General features: G+C 40.9%; 1 protein-coding gene across 1 annotated transcript in view; it reads right to left on the reverse strand.

The window, feature by feature from the left end:
- XPR1 (xenotropic and polytropic retrovirus receptor 1) overlaps nucleotides 1–18,446 on the reverse strand; it is a 112,464-nt gene that overhangs the window by 42,417 nt on the left and 51,601 nt on the right. The window lies entirely within an intron of this gene.

Raw genomic sequence — 18,446 nt, forward strand, 5'->3', positions numbered from 1 at the left:
CCCCCAGAGATTCGCCACCATTCAGAACACTGCAGCACACTTTGCACTGGGACATGTATATGGGACCTAAACCTACCACAGGCACTGGTCTTGCTCTTGAAGAACAAAGCTGCCCATGAAAAGTATTCATCCTAACTCAGCAAAAGGCATTTAGAAGTGCAGAGTTTTTAACTAAAGGCTTCATTTGACCTCCCAGGAGGACTTGCTGGTTCAGCTACCATTGCCCCCTTCTCATCACTGTAATCCTTCAAATACAAACCTAGCATCACAGCAAACTAAAATATGCCTGACAAGTACATAGGAAACTATGTGGAAAGTATCTTCTTCCTTCCCAGAAAAGAAAAACTTCATCTCACAAGCAGATTAAGGAAGAGGCCTAAATTATGGCAATCATGATCAGACCCACACTCCTCCCTCCCTGCTGCTCTGGGACTGTTTTAACTCTTGGAAAAGTTATGCACAATTTACAATTCCATAATTAAAGTAAAAATCTGATATTAAAGTAGCAATTTGGTCACTTTGTTATAAAATCACTTCACAGCGTCTCCAGAAGTGCAGAATTTCAAAGACAGAATGAATTTTCTAATAATTAAGAAATTAGTTTAATGAGTAAAAAAATTAAAGACCACACTATAATTGCAAATTTTAGCACTGTTCTATCCAAATGTTCCTAATGCTGAAATAAGCACTCTTCATAACCCCCATAGTTAGTTCCTGAATTTCAGTCTTACAGTCTGAAAAAGTTAGTGTTATTACAGAGAGGAAAAATAAGATTTTATTATAGCTTTAATAACATCAAGAAATAGATTTTGAAATACATGTTATTAAATTGAAAAGATGAGTGTCTACAGAAAAGTTTCACTTACTAGCAGATAAATACTCTAGACTGTCATAACTAAGAAAACTTTTTCTTTCAGCATTAATTTTTTAGGTAAAAAATCACCTCAAATTAGTATTAATCAAGAGAATATTTAAACACAAAACTTAAAGCATTCAGAATTTTCTGGGTTTTTATGTTTGTGGCTCTGATATTAAACACCATAAACCTACATACACTTTAGTATCATTTTTAAGGGTTTGTACAGAAAGGGCAAATAACACAACACAAGACTGCAGGGGCAACCTTGGAAGAAGTCTGATGTCTTTTGGAGTTTGACTATGCTTTAAAGAATTGAAACAGAGAGGGGTAAAAAAACCAGACAACAGTCTTGCACCAATGATGGGTGTTTACAACTCCACTGTCCAAGGGCTTGTAGAAAAGAATTTGCAAGGGCTGCAAAGGCTGTTCCAAACTCCAGGTTTAGGTTCCTGGGGTCCCTTTATTACCTGATGCTTATACTTGCAGATTCACAGCTATTCCCAAGGGAGAGGGCTCCCTCCCTTATGCAAACAAACCCTGAAATGACAGGGCTCCAACTCTTCTTTGCTGAAGAAAAGCCAGGGCAGCCCCAAAGTGTCATTACACCCCTGCTCGAAGTCACTGGCCTGATGCAGACTTTGCAGAACTGAACATGCATGTGCCTCAACTGCTCCTGCTCAGCCCAATGCTTCAACATAGATCCCTCTTTGCGGGCAGCCTAAAACCAGAAGGACAGAAAATAACTCTTGCTTTGGGGCTGGTAACTTCTAACAGTAGAGTCACAGCAGTTGCGACATCCCACCCTGGAGCCCTGAAAGGCCAATCTGAACTTGCCTGCAAGAGCTCTAATACTTGACCCAACAGCCTCAAGTGCCGGCAGACAAAACACAAACAGGCAGTGAGGCAACAGAAATTACTATGCAATACTTAATATGCAGAGATTTTATTCACTAGCTGCCTGAAGCTTTTCAAGTAACAGTGACCAGGCAGTAACAAAACAGAGCTGACTCTAAAGGAAGGACCTGAAGGGCAAATTCTTCAGTCCAAAGAGTTTACATATTTCTAGCAGAAAATCTTACCTATACAGGCTTTCTGACATAGGGTAGTCAGCGTCTCCTGCCTTTAAAAATAAGTCATATAGAAATAAAAGCACACAGTGTTTTCCTGCTTCAGAAACACCAAACCGCTTCCGTCATCACTGGTTTCTAGGTTTTAGTAAATTTGCAAAGCAAAAATAAAACCAAGGAAGTTTTTAAACTTCAGACACTGGAACTATCCAAGAACTAACAAACAACAACAAAAAATTATCAGGAAGTTCTATGCAGTCAAAATATCACCTTTTAAAATAAGAAAAATCTCAGCAAATTAACATACTGTTAAACTAACATAATCAATGCCAAACACATTAACATCTTGTTTTGTACATTACTGACCACTTCAGGAAATGATCATTAAGTGTATTAAGTAGTTTGACTATCTCTGAAGTCTGGAAAAGGAAAATGGGCTTTAAAACACAAACCAACCACTACCGGAAGACCTTCCAAAAACCTTGAGCTCAGGAATTCAGGTCTCTATTTCAACCTCAAAACATCGCTGACTCAGAGGAAAACAAGTTCTATACAAACTATTCAAAACCCTTCTCCAAATGTCAAACACCTTCTTACAAAAGATTCTGCAGACCATGGTGGATGCCAGCTTTAAAAATCAGGATTCTCTGTGAAGAAAAGCTTTCCCTTTGGTCCCATTCCCACTGCAGTTCAGTCATTTAGCTGCAATAATAGACAAGTGCTGCCAAGGCTATTGCCTTTATTTATTTATTTTCCCTCCAAGGCTAGGACAGGACAACGTTTTTTGCCATGAGAAAATCACAGTGCCAGAAACCGGCCTTGGATGCAAAAGCTCCATGACAACAGAAGCTGTTTTTAAAAGGCATCCAGTTATTGCTGCCAAGAAGGGCCAGTGGTAAGCTTCCTTTTGTTCTTTCTCTATAGCCCTAATTCTCCATTTACCCTAAGCTCCACGAAGTTGCCATGAACAAGGTTGCCAAGAAGATAGTCTGATCAATATTGCAGCTCCACAACCCCATCTTCCTATGCAATTTCCTGCTGCGAATAAAGTAAGCCTGAAAGGCTCTTGCTTTTCCTTGCAAAGTCAAGTGGTGAACCAGCAGTGATCTGGATGTACGCCCCTATCACCATACTTCCTAGTTTGCAGAGAGTTCAGACACGGGCACACCTTAAATAGAACATGAAGTTAAAAATTAACATTCAAGTTCTGTTCTGACACTGTCCCAAGCACTCATTTCTCAGTGCATCTGTCAACTGTTCATTCAATTTCTCATTTTCTGCAGATCTAGTGTATAAACAAACGATCAGCATCCTGATCAGCTTTACTTACTTCAAGGCAAGAAAACACACAGTAAAAGTTTTCTATGTTAGAGCTGCACCCTCTACAAGTATTCATTTAAAAACATCCTTCAGTCTATCATGCTGAATTTTAAGGGGCATTAACTAAAAAGTATTAATTAATAGATCAGCACAGGTCTAGTTCTCAAAACCACCTTCTATTTTATCTGAGTAAGATTATTTCAACACTTCCACTAGAGAGGAGGCAATTTTACTTATCAGGAGGACTCTGCCACCTATTCAGTTAAAAAAAAGGTCAAACTCAACATTAGCATTAAACACATCAAATCATACTGAACAGGTGATCTTAAGTTTAACATCCACACCATTTTGAATATGCTAAACTTTTAACATTTTCCACACCATCCTTGGCCCCTTGCTATCTAAAAGCCCTGTACACAGGGCTCAAATAGGCCTAAAACTGTGCTCTGAAAAATGAGATTTAAAACACAGCTTTCTTGTTCCCAGGTCTGTGAGGACAGTAACTGCTTATAACTTGGAGGCTCAGCGGCACATAGGGGAAAAAAAAAAAAGCCACTTTCATTACCAGTCAAAATTCTAGCAAAGTGGGTCACTATAATGAAACCTGTATCTGTTTCCAAACCCCATCAGCTTTGTCAGACTACTCAGCCATGACAATTTTCTAATACTCTTGACAGTTCTACAGCACCAAGATTATACAGCTCTCCAACCTTTTCAACAGAGCAGTGGAAAATTTACAACTAGAATCAAACTGTGTAGTACACAAATGCAAGGATGACAATTACCTTTACACCACTAATGCGTCATCCTCATGTTTACAGGGGTATTTTTCCAAAGGAAAGGTTCTTCCGCAAGGCAACTCCCTTCCTCACGACAGAAAGCCACACCTGGGTCAGCTGCAAATTGGATCACTCACTGAAAGCTTCCAATAAATTAACTACTCACCACGTATTTTCATGTCCAATCTTGTAGCAAATAAAATTCGCTATGAGAAGACTTCTAAGTGCTTAAAGAACAGATACTGAAATTCCTTTTCTAGGGCATGTTCTTGCTATAGGAAGAGGAAAGAAGCCAGCTCTGCTTGCAAATAAGGAACTTTTCCATTCATGTTCTTCCAACTTAGCTTCTGAGCTGCAAATTGTACATACATGTGTAATGGTGTGCATCTCTCTTGAAATTTATTCCACCAACAAAAAGTGGACCTCAAATTAAAATACTATGAGATCAGCAAGAAAGAAGGTTTATGCACAAGTTAATATTAAAAAAAAATAAAAATTTCATAGCAGGCTATACCTACTTTTCTAAACCATCACGGAGAAGCTGGTCAGCTCTCCACTTAATGACCGCTTTAGACCAGATTAGACTTGGTTATTAAATTATGTCCCTAAATCTAGTAATAAAAAATGACCACTCAGGTAGCAGATGAGGCTGGTGTTGCCTGTACACGCAGTGTTTATGTGTGGGTGGGGAAGGAGAAGACAAGAACGGCTGCAGTCACCAACACAAGTCCTTTCAGGTTTTGGTTCCCCATTTTATTGTTTTTACCAACTGACCCAGAATGAATAGAATCTATTTCAAAATACATTTAGAAATTATGGTTTTCAGGTTGGTAAAATTTTTACATCCTTATTTTTAGGTTGTATCGCTGATATCTCATGAAGTATTCTTGTAGATGGTTTATTTAGCTGGAAAGAAAAAGCAACCTCCACAACCTGTGCACACACTAGATATCCAACCAAGTGCCTACTATAAAATATTTATATTTGTGACTCTATAAACATAGATTCTAAAGGAATAACAGCATCCTGGTACGAACTTCAGGTGCAGAAAAAGCAGGCAATGCAGCACCGGATGTGAGAAGACAGCTGTAGCCCAGCTGGCTGGCTATCAGCTTTATAGCTCAAAGTGTCAGGTTTTGTAGTCTGCAGGGTAGCTGCACAGCTGTTCTACAGGTTCACTTCTTCAGGCAAGTACCTAGCACACGTAAGAAGTCATCCTGCAAACAAAGGTGCCAGCACCAGACTTTGTCAGCTATTACAAAGAAGTCACTAATGTGAGAGTGAATCTCCTGGTAAAAGCATAGCTACACAAGCATTTACTGTGACAAGAGCTCCACAAGGCCATCTGCGCAATGATGCTTCAAACCTGACCTTTTCCAAATTCTCTTATTTCAGAGGAAAAAGATTCTACCCCTTCAGTGGATATGTAAAAGCATGGCTAGTGCACCTGGAAGAGGATCTAAATAACTACTTTCAAAGTAGCTGGAGTGGGGGGTGGCAAGAGGAGTGCAAAAAGCCCAACTAGGTTGACACAGCTTTGGAGCAGAGGTGACCCCAAGCCTCTGTAAGCTTACCTCCCAGCTGTCCCCTGTTCTGCTGCTATAATTGACCACTGTTGTCTGAATTTGCAAACTGCTAGTGCTGTCTCAGCTTTGGGATTATACCTCCATTTGTCCATGTATGTGACCATGATGCTTCAATGATTTTACAGTGTTTTGCTTCTGAACCATTAGGAAAATCAATATGCCCAGGAGAATTACAGAACCTAGGCTATGTGGTACTTCAGATCTGAGGGCCAGCAAGGCATAAGCTTGTGATGGAGGTGGGGGGGAAGCAGTAGCACAAATGCCCAATAATATTTTAAAACCTACCACAAAAAATATTGTTAATACAGTAGGACAGACCTGGATGCCAGGAGACATCGTACAGTGACAGCACTCTAAATACCTGCCTTCCCTTGTTAAGAACAACCTTTAAATTCTTACCCCTTTCAAGAAGGAAAATAAAGATTCACTATGTGCTTTTGCAGAAGTTTCCCAATAAGCTAGACCAGAAATACTGCCACGCACTTAAGGGTGAAGAAAAGATGGTCAACCAAAGCTAAGACTCCAGATGAAATTTCACATTGACCATTACCAGACTCCAAGAGAATGGAGAATAACAGTATTAAGTTACTCAGTCAGTGCATATGAGGACCTGTCCAGACATAACGGTCATGGATGCTCGGTTTAGGCAAGTAAATGGCAATGCAAACAGAGATACTGTGGTGCTGTGGAATTACCAGGATCACAGTGGGATGGTTCTTGGTTACACAACACACCTGTGCATTCCTCAAGCTGCTGGTCTTCTGCCCTGAGTTCTGGCTTTCATTTAAAGGAGACAATACAGCAGCAATTATGGTTGCACAAAAAAACCCTATATCACAGTTTATACATTTGAGGTTAAGTAACGCTGAGATACTCCAGCCTCTTATGAGCAAGAGGTCTGAACTAGCCTGTACACCTCTGACAGATGCTACATGAGATAAGAGTTCAGCCCTGCCATCCGCTCTTTCTGCAAAGAGAGATCTTTCATTAGCCTTTAATCTGAGCAATGTTGCATCTGAAAGTTTTTCCTTCTCCTCAATGATGGGGCCACCAAACTAAAAAATTACCAGTATCTGCTCATGTTGTTAAGATCCACTGAACGAGCCTCAAGGAAATAAGCACAGCTGTGTTTTATATGGGTACAAAACCAAAATAAAACATGGCGGGGGGGAATCCTTCTACTAATTCACATGGATGGAAATAAGGATACTTCCCTAAGCTGCCCAACTTGGTCCTTAACCCAACTGAACATTCGAAACCAAAGAATGTCACAAAAGCACACATGGAAAACCAAGACCAGAACTGTTGATTTAAAATCAGGAGCTTGGAGTTAAAATTGAAATTTTTGCTTATACTCACCCACCCCACACTTCTCTTCAGCCTGGCAAAACTCAGTCCCTGCCCATGGCAGGGGGTTGGAGCTACATGATCTTTAAGGTCCCTTCCAACCCAAACCATGCTATGATTCTATGAATGAAGAAAATCCTCTGCTGATTATGAGTGCTAGAGCTCCTGACCTTTTAAGCCAAGTGCATTTAAACAGATAAGTAAGCTCCAAGAAAGGGAGGGGAAGATCATCCCAGTCATATAGCTTTGGGCATTTGGGCCAGCCCCAAAGTGATGGAAGAAATTACCATGGGGACTGGAAACAGCAGCAAGGGGCAATTAAAGGAAACTGAAATGCTCCAGTGCTGAATATAGTAGAGATCCCTCACACTAAACTGCAAAAACCCTTTCCCTGCCCCACCTCCTGAACGAAGGTCATACTTCATAGCACGCAAAGAGAAATAAGAGTAAACTTTCCAATCTCCTAAATGTGCATTCATATTTATTAAGACATTCAATCTTGTGAATATTTTAATCAAGAAAAAAATTATTTCTGTAAGGAGATAAAACTTCAAATAAAATGACTGTTTATGCTCCTTTTATTGAGCTTCCAGTTTTAATAGTTTTATTTCCAGAATTTTACTAAGCAACAGTAATTACCTTCTCATTAAAACTGCACAAAAACCTTCAGAACATCTGACATAACCTAAACCACAAGATAGGAATTAAAACAAAACTGAGTAATTACAGCCAGTTAAAGGAGTGGTGATAAAGACTTTATAAATCTTATATTATTAGATAAGTCTTCCCACAAAAATTGCATGAAGATGGAGAGATGTGGCATTTCAGCTGCAGTTCCAGCTGCCCTTTATGCCCTCTCTCAGACACACACCGCATGCCCCTTCCCTTTCCTCTTCACTGCTGCTCATCCAAGTCCACAGTGAACCAGCTCAGAAAGTTAATCCAGTATCTAGAGTACTACTCAGCATTAGAACTGAAAAGCATTTAAAACCTATTTGATCAACAAACTAGTTTCTTGCGGTTTAGAGCTCCTTGCAGGTAAGGGAGGAAGCAGTGAGGAGATTACCCCTCTGGCAGCAACTACCTGTTAGACTGATTTAACTGAATTATCAAATCACCCCCCTTCAACACATGTCTATCTCGTGATGAGAGACAACTAAAAGCATTTCCCCACAGCTCAGCTGACAAGGAGATGCTGGTAAAGCCAACACAACTCACTTGAGTTGAAATCACTATACCCTTGATATGAACACAGTAAACGTCTTGATTATTAGTTAAACAGATTGAACATGTTCAAGCTTTAGTCTTTTTCTCAACAGCACCTAACCTCCTGCCAACACTCCAGTTGCACGTGTGCCTCTAGTCTTCCCTTCTTTACAAACTCTGTAATGATGCATTCATGGCAAAAAGCCTTCCCTACCTTGGATACAAGCTGGCTAGTTCAGTGTACTCCAGGGCAAATGTTAAAATGCTTCTGAGATATTTTAGAATACTTTTAACTATTCTGAATAGGAATAAAAATAGTTATTTTAGTTTAAAAATGTAATGCTTGAAAGAAGAAATAAGTTAGAAAATAAAGTAACATAAAATTTCACTGCAGCGTGGTGTTAACCAAATGACTGCAGCAACATTTTGCTATGGAGCTGTACTGGGACCTTTGAAACAGGCAACACCTTGATCAAAGTACTCTCGGACAGGATGGCTGCTCACTATCCCCTCCACATGTTCTTACAGGGATGTCTTCTGCTGGATCTGATGAGCCTCTCCAAGACATCTGTGATCACAGGTCTTATCTGTACCAAAGATGCTCTGCACATGACTAGCTAAGCAACAGGTCCAAGCTTCCATATGGTCCCTTGTGGACATTTCCTTTTGTCCACAGCCCCCATGGTGCAGATGACATTTGGTACGGCAACTGATGTACAAAGTAGAAAGAAAATCTTCTACCCAGAAAAGAACTGAAACGATTGAACAAAGTTTATACATGCATACCACCACAGACTTATCCTGTCACCCACTCATCTGAAGAATGAGATAAATGCATGGCAGAATCATCTTGAAAGGTAATTTAAGTCGTCCTCTTTCAGTGCTTTCTCCCCCACTTTCTTTCTTTTTCCCTCCATCAAATATCAACTTCTACAATGTATATATTTTTTTCTTTCTTTTCCTTTATTCTTCAGGTTGTGCATGAGCAAGTCCTACAAGAAAATTTATGCTGAAATAAGAGCTCCAGAAACTATCAACACTGTCACAGTGATAAAGCCATCACTGCAAATGCAACCTGACAAGCCAATCACCTGTGCTGCACTGCCAGCCTGCACACCCTTACCACACTTGCCCCAAATTGACACTTGTATAACCTAAGCAGTTCTGCTCTTTGTCAGGATTGCAGGTAGTCACCAGCAGGATACACACTCCAGGAGCTTTCGGAAATGCCGTCTTTCACTATTAAAACCATGCCCCATTCAGGCTTCTGCGTGCATGCTGTGAGAACAAGCCCAACAGTCCAACAGCCCACTCCGCAAGAAAGGCTGCCTGCCTATCAGAGTGCTTATATAGCTGCAGAAACTGGACCCACATCACTTCTTCTGGATTGATGAGTAACACAGAAGTAGAGGCATCAAATCAGTTTTTATAAAACCTCCCTTTGGACTCAAGCACTGATTTGAGAGCCCGTTCTCCCACCCAGTAATCTCAGATGCTCTGGTACAACTGTGCAACCAAATGACAATGTGCTGGAAAAGGTTATTCTCAACCTTCCTCGGTTCCCCTATGGACTCTGTCAGGCAGCTGTGAAAATAGCAGTGGAAGTATGAAAAATGGGCCAAAATAAGGCCTAAACCAAGCAGCAAGGTCAGTTTAAAGCAGAACAGGGAGAAGAATAAGCTCCAACTACAGAGGTAGCATTTAGAGGGCATCACAATATTTCTTTTGAGGAAGCAAGCTATTTAAACTCAGAGTTATTTCATCCTGCTGCTGCTAATTCAGTGTGTATATTGGCAAACCAGAGTCAGCACTGTTTTGCAAAGGGGAATCTTCTCCATAGCAGGCAGAAGACCTCTTCTTTGCGTTACCTGAGCAAACACAATCCACATCCACAGGACTTTAGACTTTTCCAATGAAGCCTCCATACAACAACTGTTTCTGTCAGGAAACTCCTCTGCTTTCTCCTTGTTCTCCTCTGTCACTACACATGGTGGTAACCAAAGAGCCAGAACCACCCCAGAGCCTACAGGGACATTTTGCTCAGTTTGTGGCAACTGTTCTCTGCCTTGTGCAGCACCACAGGAATTGCCATTTCACAGTAAGTTGTCAATCCATCTAACAAAGCATCCCACTTCAATAGTTACCAGTACTGGACAAAGCACTTTGCTACCTGCTATGACTTTACATAGTAAAGGAGTAAGCTGAAGAAAGCTTTGCAGTCCAGGACAATGATTTGCTTCCATTGCTGCTGATAAAATTGTGAGAATCTCAAGATGAAGCTACTTGTCTCCTCCTTTAAGTTGTCACCAGCAATAATTACACCACTTCCCTAAAGATTTGCAGTAAGATCACTATAGCTTTTTTCAAATACAAGGGGTAGCAGAGCGTGCTTTCTGATCCTAACATTGCTGCGACAGGACACGATGTAAAAGGGGAAAGCCTGTCCTGTGCAGCACACTGGCATCCCAGGAGAGACCCTGCTTGGTTGTGTTTGTCTGGGGAAAGCAGAAAAGGGTATTACAGCTAATTGGAAATATTTTGCATAATTGGAACTGATAATAGACCTATACCCATCACTCCAGGAAACTATTTGCATCCTTATAACAATTACAGCATATACAAAGTATCAGAAGTTAAGCAAAGAAAGAGGTACACTAATACTGGTAGTAAAAAACAGGTGAATAAATGGACCACCACCATTAAAAAAAAAATACTAACCCAAACCCCCAAAAACAATGCTACTTTTAAAGCTCTTCTCAGGCACAGGAGAGCATTTTTGTTGTAGATATCGGGGGTGGGGGGAGGAGGGAAATGACAAAAGGAAGATTAACAGAACTGTGTCTTGGGAGAGACTTCAATTAATATTAAGAGCAACCAGAAAGACAAAACAAATGATGCAGAACCAACTACAGGCTCCCCATACAGAGGACATGAACACACAGTACAAAGACAAGCCTACTTTAAACACGCTATCAATGGCTTAATTTCCCCCCGGGGAGTGAACACTACTCAAATTCATTTTTCCCTTTTTTATTTTACCAACTTGTAAGAGCAAACAGCAAGAAGATAATAAGCGAGCAGTTATCAGATGAAGAAAAACACATTTCCAAGGTGTATCAGAGAAACGACACAGGCCTCAAGATTTTACCAGGAGACATTTTTACAGTCAGACCATGTTCAGGAAACATAAGAGCTTTTTAATTCTCATCAGTGTTTACATGTGTCTTCCTAAATGTTTTGCCCAATTTAAAACATCATTTTTCTTTCTAAATGATACAAGCCTAGCTCAAACACCAGTAAATAAGCAGCTACCTTAACATTATCTGCTCAAGGCAGAAATTCTTCTGTTTTAATTCTTACACTATTACAGCGACAGATGTTGTAAGATCCTCACAACATTACAAAGCCTACCCAAGGTTAGACTCCTCCTCACTCACACATTAGCACAGCCACCCAGCTGAGCCCCACCCTGCTGCTCATTAAAAAATATGTACTGAAGCATGCCCAGAAACACTGCGGTAAATTCAAGATAAGCAGAAGTTCTCCAGTGCAGGTCTCCACATGTTCGGAGTTGTTTTCTTTTAAACACACCTTTAAGTAGCATCCCTTGCTTTCCCTTACTCTCAATCCCGTGCTTAAAGGGCTTGTTTAAATCCAATTCCAGTAAAAGTAGCATTTCTCAGATGCCACTCTGCAATTTTTATCCTTTAAATACATGGAAGGAATAAGCTATAGTTCAAATGCCCTTCCTTCAAGGAAAGAGAAAATGTCTTTCAAAGGAATTGATTTGAAAGTCTATGCCCACTTCAACTCTTCAACAGAGCTACTGTGTTCAAGGGGTAATTTTAGTTTAAAATTAAAATGCAGAGGAGACCAGGACTGCACTTGTTTGTCTGTCTTCCAAGCCAATCTCTTTCTTTTTGCACAGCACAAGTCTCTAGCCAGAAACCACAAGGGCTGGGTATCTCCTCTTGGAGCATCCCTGCCAGACTGAACGGGAATCCTTTTGAAAAGGATTTTTACACCCTAAATGAGAAGAAAGATTCAGAGGCATGTGATTTCCCCCCCCCCCACACACACACTTTCCCCAAGCTCAATGCACAGCACTGCTGGCACTTGGTAAATAAAAAGGCAAAAGGAACCATTCAGTAATTTCTATTGCTTTCAGAACAAAACCTGGTGGGAAGGGAATACACAAACTGCAGAAGTAACTGCCAACAGAACGGTTTTGCATCTGAACACAAATTTTAAGTATGCTGAGGGGAAAAAAGCAAATGGCCAAACTTCCTAAGTCACTTCTTATTTACATTTCAAAGAATGCATTACAGAGCCAACACAATTAATTCTATTTTACCCCTATTTGTGCAGTGGCAAAAAGTGGCAGTAAGTCCCAGTTGCAGTATCAGCTCTGCAAATGGACAGAACAACAATATTTTCAATACACTAAATAATTTATGGATATCTTCCCTCATTTACCTACAAACTGGCACCCTCTCAGGTGACACCAGCCATACACACACTAAAACATTCTGCGGTGTAGGTTATAAGCCATTCAAAGTAGCCAAGTCACAACACAGAAGTTCAGGATTAGGATGACAAACCTCAGCTTTACTCTGTAGTATCCCACATAAAAAAAACCCCAAACAATTAAATTTAGAACATTTTATTGTATTGCTGTTCTAGATGAAGGGCTGGACTTACTTTTAAAGACACTGAGGAGAGTGGGGAATTACACATAGGATATCAGGATTCACTTGCTCTCCCCTGTGCCCCAGTAAAAAAAGGTAAAACCCACGAGCTAAGAACAGTTTAATAATCAAAATTGAGTAAAATATTATAATAATAATAGGGAAAAGAGAGAGGAATAAAATTCAAGAAACATAAGTGATGCACAATACAGTTGCTCACCTCTCACTGACTTGATGCCCAAACCATCAGTGATTAGTGGCTCCTGTACAACTGCCCCTCAGTTTCTAACCTGAGCATGACCGGTAACGAGTGGTGTCCCTCAGGGATCGGTGTTGGGACCGGTCTTGTTTAACATCTTCATCGCTGACATGGACAGTGGGATTGAGTGCGCCCTCAGCAAGTTTGCCGATGACACCAAGCTGTGTGGTCCGGTTGATATGCTGGAGGGAAGGGATGCCATCCAGAGGGACCTCAACACACTTGTGAGGTGGGCTGATGCCAACCTTATGAAGTTCAACCATGACAAGTGCAAGGTCCTACACCTGGGTCAGAACAATCCCAGGCACAGCTACAGATTGGGCAGAGAAGAGATTCAGAGCAGCCCTGCGGAGAAGGGGCGCTGGTCAATGAGAAAATGAACATGAGCCGGCTGCAGTGTGCGCTCACAGCCCAGAAAGCCAACCGTATCCTGGGCTGCATCAAAAGGAGCGTGACCTGCAGGTCCAAGGAGGTGATCCTGCCCCTCTACTCTTCTCCTGTGAGACCTCACCTGGAGTATTGTGTGCAGTTCTGGTGTCCTCAACATAAAAAGGACATGGAACTGTTGGAACAAGTCCAGAGGAGGACCACGAGGATGATCAGGGGACTGGAGCACCTCCTGTATGAAGACAGGCTGAGGAAGTTGGGGCTGTTCGGGCTGGAGAAGAGAAGGCTGCGTGGGGACCTAATAGCAGCCTTCCAGTATCTGAAGGGGGCCTATAGGGATGCTGGGGAGGGACTCTTCGTCAGGGACTGTAGTGACAGGACAAGGGGTAATGGGTTAAAACTTAAAGAGGGGAAGTTTAGATTGGATATAAGGAGGAAATTCTTTCCTGTTAGGGTGGTGAGACACTTGGAATCGGTTGCCCAGGGAAGTTGTGAGTGCTCCATCCCTGGCGGTGTTCAAGGCCAGGTTGGATGAAGCCTTGGGTGGGATGTTTAGTGTGAGGTGTCCCTGCCCATGGCAGGGGGGTTGGAACTAGATGATCTTGAGGTCCTTTCCAACCCTAACTATTCTATGATTCTATGATGTGCTGTAGTATGGAATACCCCTTTGGCTAGTTTGGGTCAGCTGTCCTGGCTCTGCTCCCTCCCAGCTTCTTGGGCACCTCCTCAATGAAAAGTCCTTGACTTAACAGCAAGCACTATTTAGCAATTATTAAAACATTGGTGCGTTATCAACATCAGTCTCAGACTAAAGCCAAAACAGAGCACTGCAGCAGATACTAAGAATAAAAATTCACTCTATCGCAGCTGAAACCAGGACAGCTAGGCTCCAGGAAATACGGACCTAATGATGCACGCTCAAGCCAAACTGCACGAGGCACTCCCTTTCTAACAACAGCAAACCCCAAAGTCATTATTCTGACTCCCCTACCCATGCTTTCAGCTTTGTGGTAGTTTCCTCATAGAAAAATTTTAACGCAACAGATGACCGTAGCATCCAGAAACACTGCTCATGTAGCTGGCATGCTGCTAATCAACAGTCAGAGCAGATGGAATGCAAGTCTCCCAGCGAGGGGGACCAGGAGGCTGTCACCATCCTGCTCCGAAAACGTAAATGAGCTATTATCAATTAGGAGCTAAATTCAGAGAGAATTTTGGTGAAAGGCAACACTTCAAGGTGTTTATGCGGAATCAATCTGCTTCATTTAAAACAAACCTACCATTCATTGCAAGATTATTCTGTGCTGTTGTATCTGTCAGCAATGCATTAGGCACAAGTTGTTAATGCCCTGATTTTATTTCCTGCAAGGATTTTAATTAAAGCTTTAAGCAAATTCCTCCATTAATGACAATTTGAGTAAGGACAGCCTTAAAGGTAACAGTATTTTCACCAGAAGTATTCCTGGGGGGAAATAATCCTGCAGGCTAGAATCAGCTCTCTTCAAAAGCAGAAGACAGAGGGAATGGAAAAAGCATCACACAAAAGTCATATGGAAAGGAAGTTCTGCTACAGCCATGCTGGTCTATACCAGCAAGCAATGAAGAACCAATATAAATAGGTTTGGAGGTTTCTTTTAAGTATATTCACACACAAGAAGCATTGAAGCTGCCCCAGTTCATTCACTCAATTGATTCACCAACTGTTCTGAAACATGAATAAATATGTAAGTGGCTACTCTACTCTAATTAGTGACATTCAGTGAATCTAACCAGAGAGTCTAGACCTCCAGCCCTTGCATTTAGCTTTCAGTGACTCTCCCTTGGGAACTGAATAGCAATCAGGTATGTAATGCAGGGATGGTTACATTTTTCTTCCCATTTAAGGTGGAAAATAAGTGGGGGGGAGGGGGAAGGAGGCAGAGAGATAGAGTGGAAAAAAGAACAAAATCATTAAACCCTGGTAAATGGCCTAAACATTTAAAGAGCTGCTTTGAAAAAAAAGTAAATAAATAGAAAACAGGCACAAGTAATAAAGGGAAAATAAAACTGACTGCAACTGCAGAAAACATGAAGCAGATGATGCATTTCCTATGTGATAGCTTAAACAAGTCCCAAGGCACACCTCCTAAGTCCATCAAACACCAGATTTACATAAAATCATTAATTCATTACAGTCATGAAAAAAAAGATGAGGGGGTTTTGGAGGGATGAGATGGAATGAAGTGAAAATTTAAGCCAGAGACACAAGCAAGATGTCAATATCCATGGACGCAGAACTTCCTAAAGGAGAGAGGTACACCACTAACCTCAAAGAAATTTCTCAAACTGAAAAACCTTAAAGTTTGCCAACACTAAAACACCATGGCTTTGGCTATACAGAAAAATGTACATGATAGTAATACTACTTGTATGCCTTCACTCTGTGGCAATACAAAGGGAAGCTGCTGATGCTGCACTTGTTCCAAACACTGACAAGCTATTTGCTTCTGGTTTGGTCCCCATCACCCCAAATTAGAAACATGGCCCCTATTCCTGCTAAATATGTCAAGGACCGCCAGGTCTCAGCCACCTCTTTTGAACCACTGTAGTCAGCTCATCTTTACAGGAAGCTTCTTGTTGTACCTCTGAAATAACGGTAACTTTTAACCAAAACGTAATCCAAAAGATTTAAGTTACTCACATGTAACATATGAATTAATTTTCAGGTTCCTTTGCTGTTTTATCACTTGATTCACACACACACCCTGAAACTGCAATTCTGTAGCTATCAATCTGGCTTAAGAGACAGTGTTATTACAGCAATCCCACAACGCAACACAAATGATCTTACAGACGGCTACACTATTTTTAATCAGAACATGGATGTATTTTCCTCTCTTTTGCCAAACAAGTACATGAAATGTGCCACATGGCAGGTAGCATGCAGATGACAAAACAGTAAGAATTCAGTAGAAATACAAGATGGGTTTGCCAGAAGGATGCCAACAACTCTTTGTAAAAAATACACTGATAGCTGCTGCAACAAAAGGTTTGACATATCTTTGCTCTCCAGGGGTAATAATGTCCACAATTGTTGCAATCCCAAATTCACTTGAATAAAAGGAGAACTGCACTGAAGACCAAAGGAGTGCCCTGGGTCTGAGATGCAAACTTAGCCAAGCATCTGTTGGCATGTGTGTCTTAAGCTCTCAGATGCAGAAAGAAGTCACCACAAATTTTGACACTACTACAAGAGGAGCTGTTGACACAAAAGAAATAGCCTGCACTGAAGGCTAAGATAGCGTGTTTTCTGCAGACAGATTTAGGCAGCACACGCAGTCCATTCTGGTGAAAGAATCCAACTTTAGAGCTTACCTGACAAGCATTTACAGGCTGCCACATATACTTGACACTGGAGACAGCAGAAGTAAGTCTGAAAAACCTCTGGGAAGTCTTACACAGACAAGGGGTCTAAATAACATTTCAGATTTGTTGCCAGGACCAAGCTGAGCATTTGCTACAATCACCCTATCATCTGAAAGGTCCATCTGGTGTCACTATGTGCAACAGCCATAAAGCAAAGATATTCATGAGACCTACAGGCTTTGTATCACATGACTATAGGAGAACATGTGAACACAAGGTATCAAAGGCAGTGAAGACAAAAGGTGCACAATAAAATGTAAAAACATTTTAAGAGAACTGCAATAATTTATTAGGGGAAAAAAAAACAGGTTTCCCTTTTGGAGGGCTGCATGGTTACCTGTCCTTAAACTGACATAAGCTGAACCTAACCCAGAAGCCAAGTCCTCTGTTGGCAGCATTTGAGCAGCACTGGCACTGCAGCCATTGAGCACACAGCTCAGTTGACACTATCAATTACACGGGATTGTTTTGAGGGACATGAGAACACCCACAAGGCACAAAATACAACTACACACAGGCTGCCTCTATACAAAAAGTCACTGATCATTAAATCGGTCTTGCTTTTTAAGAACAAGCTTCAAAAGACCAATCTGAGTGGCTGCTGCTGAACTAATGGATATATTTGCTTCTGTGTTTATTGTAGATGAGCACATCTAGGAAATGTATAGCTAGTGACATTTTATGACAAAGTATCTTTGCAGCTTATTGTAAAGACTTTCATAATTTTAATTTAAAAATGCAAAAGCAAACCCAAAGATTCACTAATGCATGACCCAGCATTAAGAAATGATCTGTGAATTGTTCTTTGGATGCCCACAAACTATGTGTATTTCCTCATGATCAGCTCCATTAGTACTTAAAGACAGAAAATAAACTCCTTCCCTGAAAATGCAATATAAATACACGCCACCTCTACAAAAACTAATGGCAAAGATTTAACAGCAACTGCCCACGTGCATGCATTTAAAATATTCACAATGTAAGGTTTCAAATAGGAAAATTTGACAAGAATTAATTCATGTTCCATAGAGGTTATGGTGTATTCAAGCAAGCTATACACATTTAGGAATGCTGCCAGTACTGAAGAAAAGGTTTGTAATGTTGGAAAAAAAAAAAAAGAGATTTTATAATTTTAAATAATTGCTTTTTACTGAGTGATAAAATGTTAGCCAAAACAAGCACTTCTTATGAATCACAGCCTACTGCCCTAGATTCTCCTCTAAAAATTGCAATTATTTTATTATAGTAAAATAGTTACATCATTTTCAGAGCCTGAAATTGTAACCCTGACAAAAACATATGCTGGTATATAATCCAGTGCCATCAACTAGGAAATCTGACTTCCTTTAACAAGTCTTTAACAATGTCTCAATGAAACAACTTCCATACCACCACAAGGTTCACTAAAGGCTACAGTAGTGAGCTGCCTCCAACACCACTAAGATACAGAAAAGCTCTGAGCAACTGTAGTGGAAGTGTTTGCGTCTGTCTTCTTTGCTGCTATCCACAAACTCACGGACAACTAGACAGCTCACAAAATTCA

The sequence above is a fragment of the Lathamus discolor genome, chromosome 3 (assembly GCF_037157495.1).
Source record: "Lathamus discolor isolate bLatDis1 chromosome 3, bLatDis1.hap1, whole genome shotgun sequence".
NCBI classification, from domain to species: domain Eukaryota; kingdom Metazoa; phylum Chordata; class Aves; order Psittaciformes; family Psittacidae; genus Lathamus; species Lathamus discolor.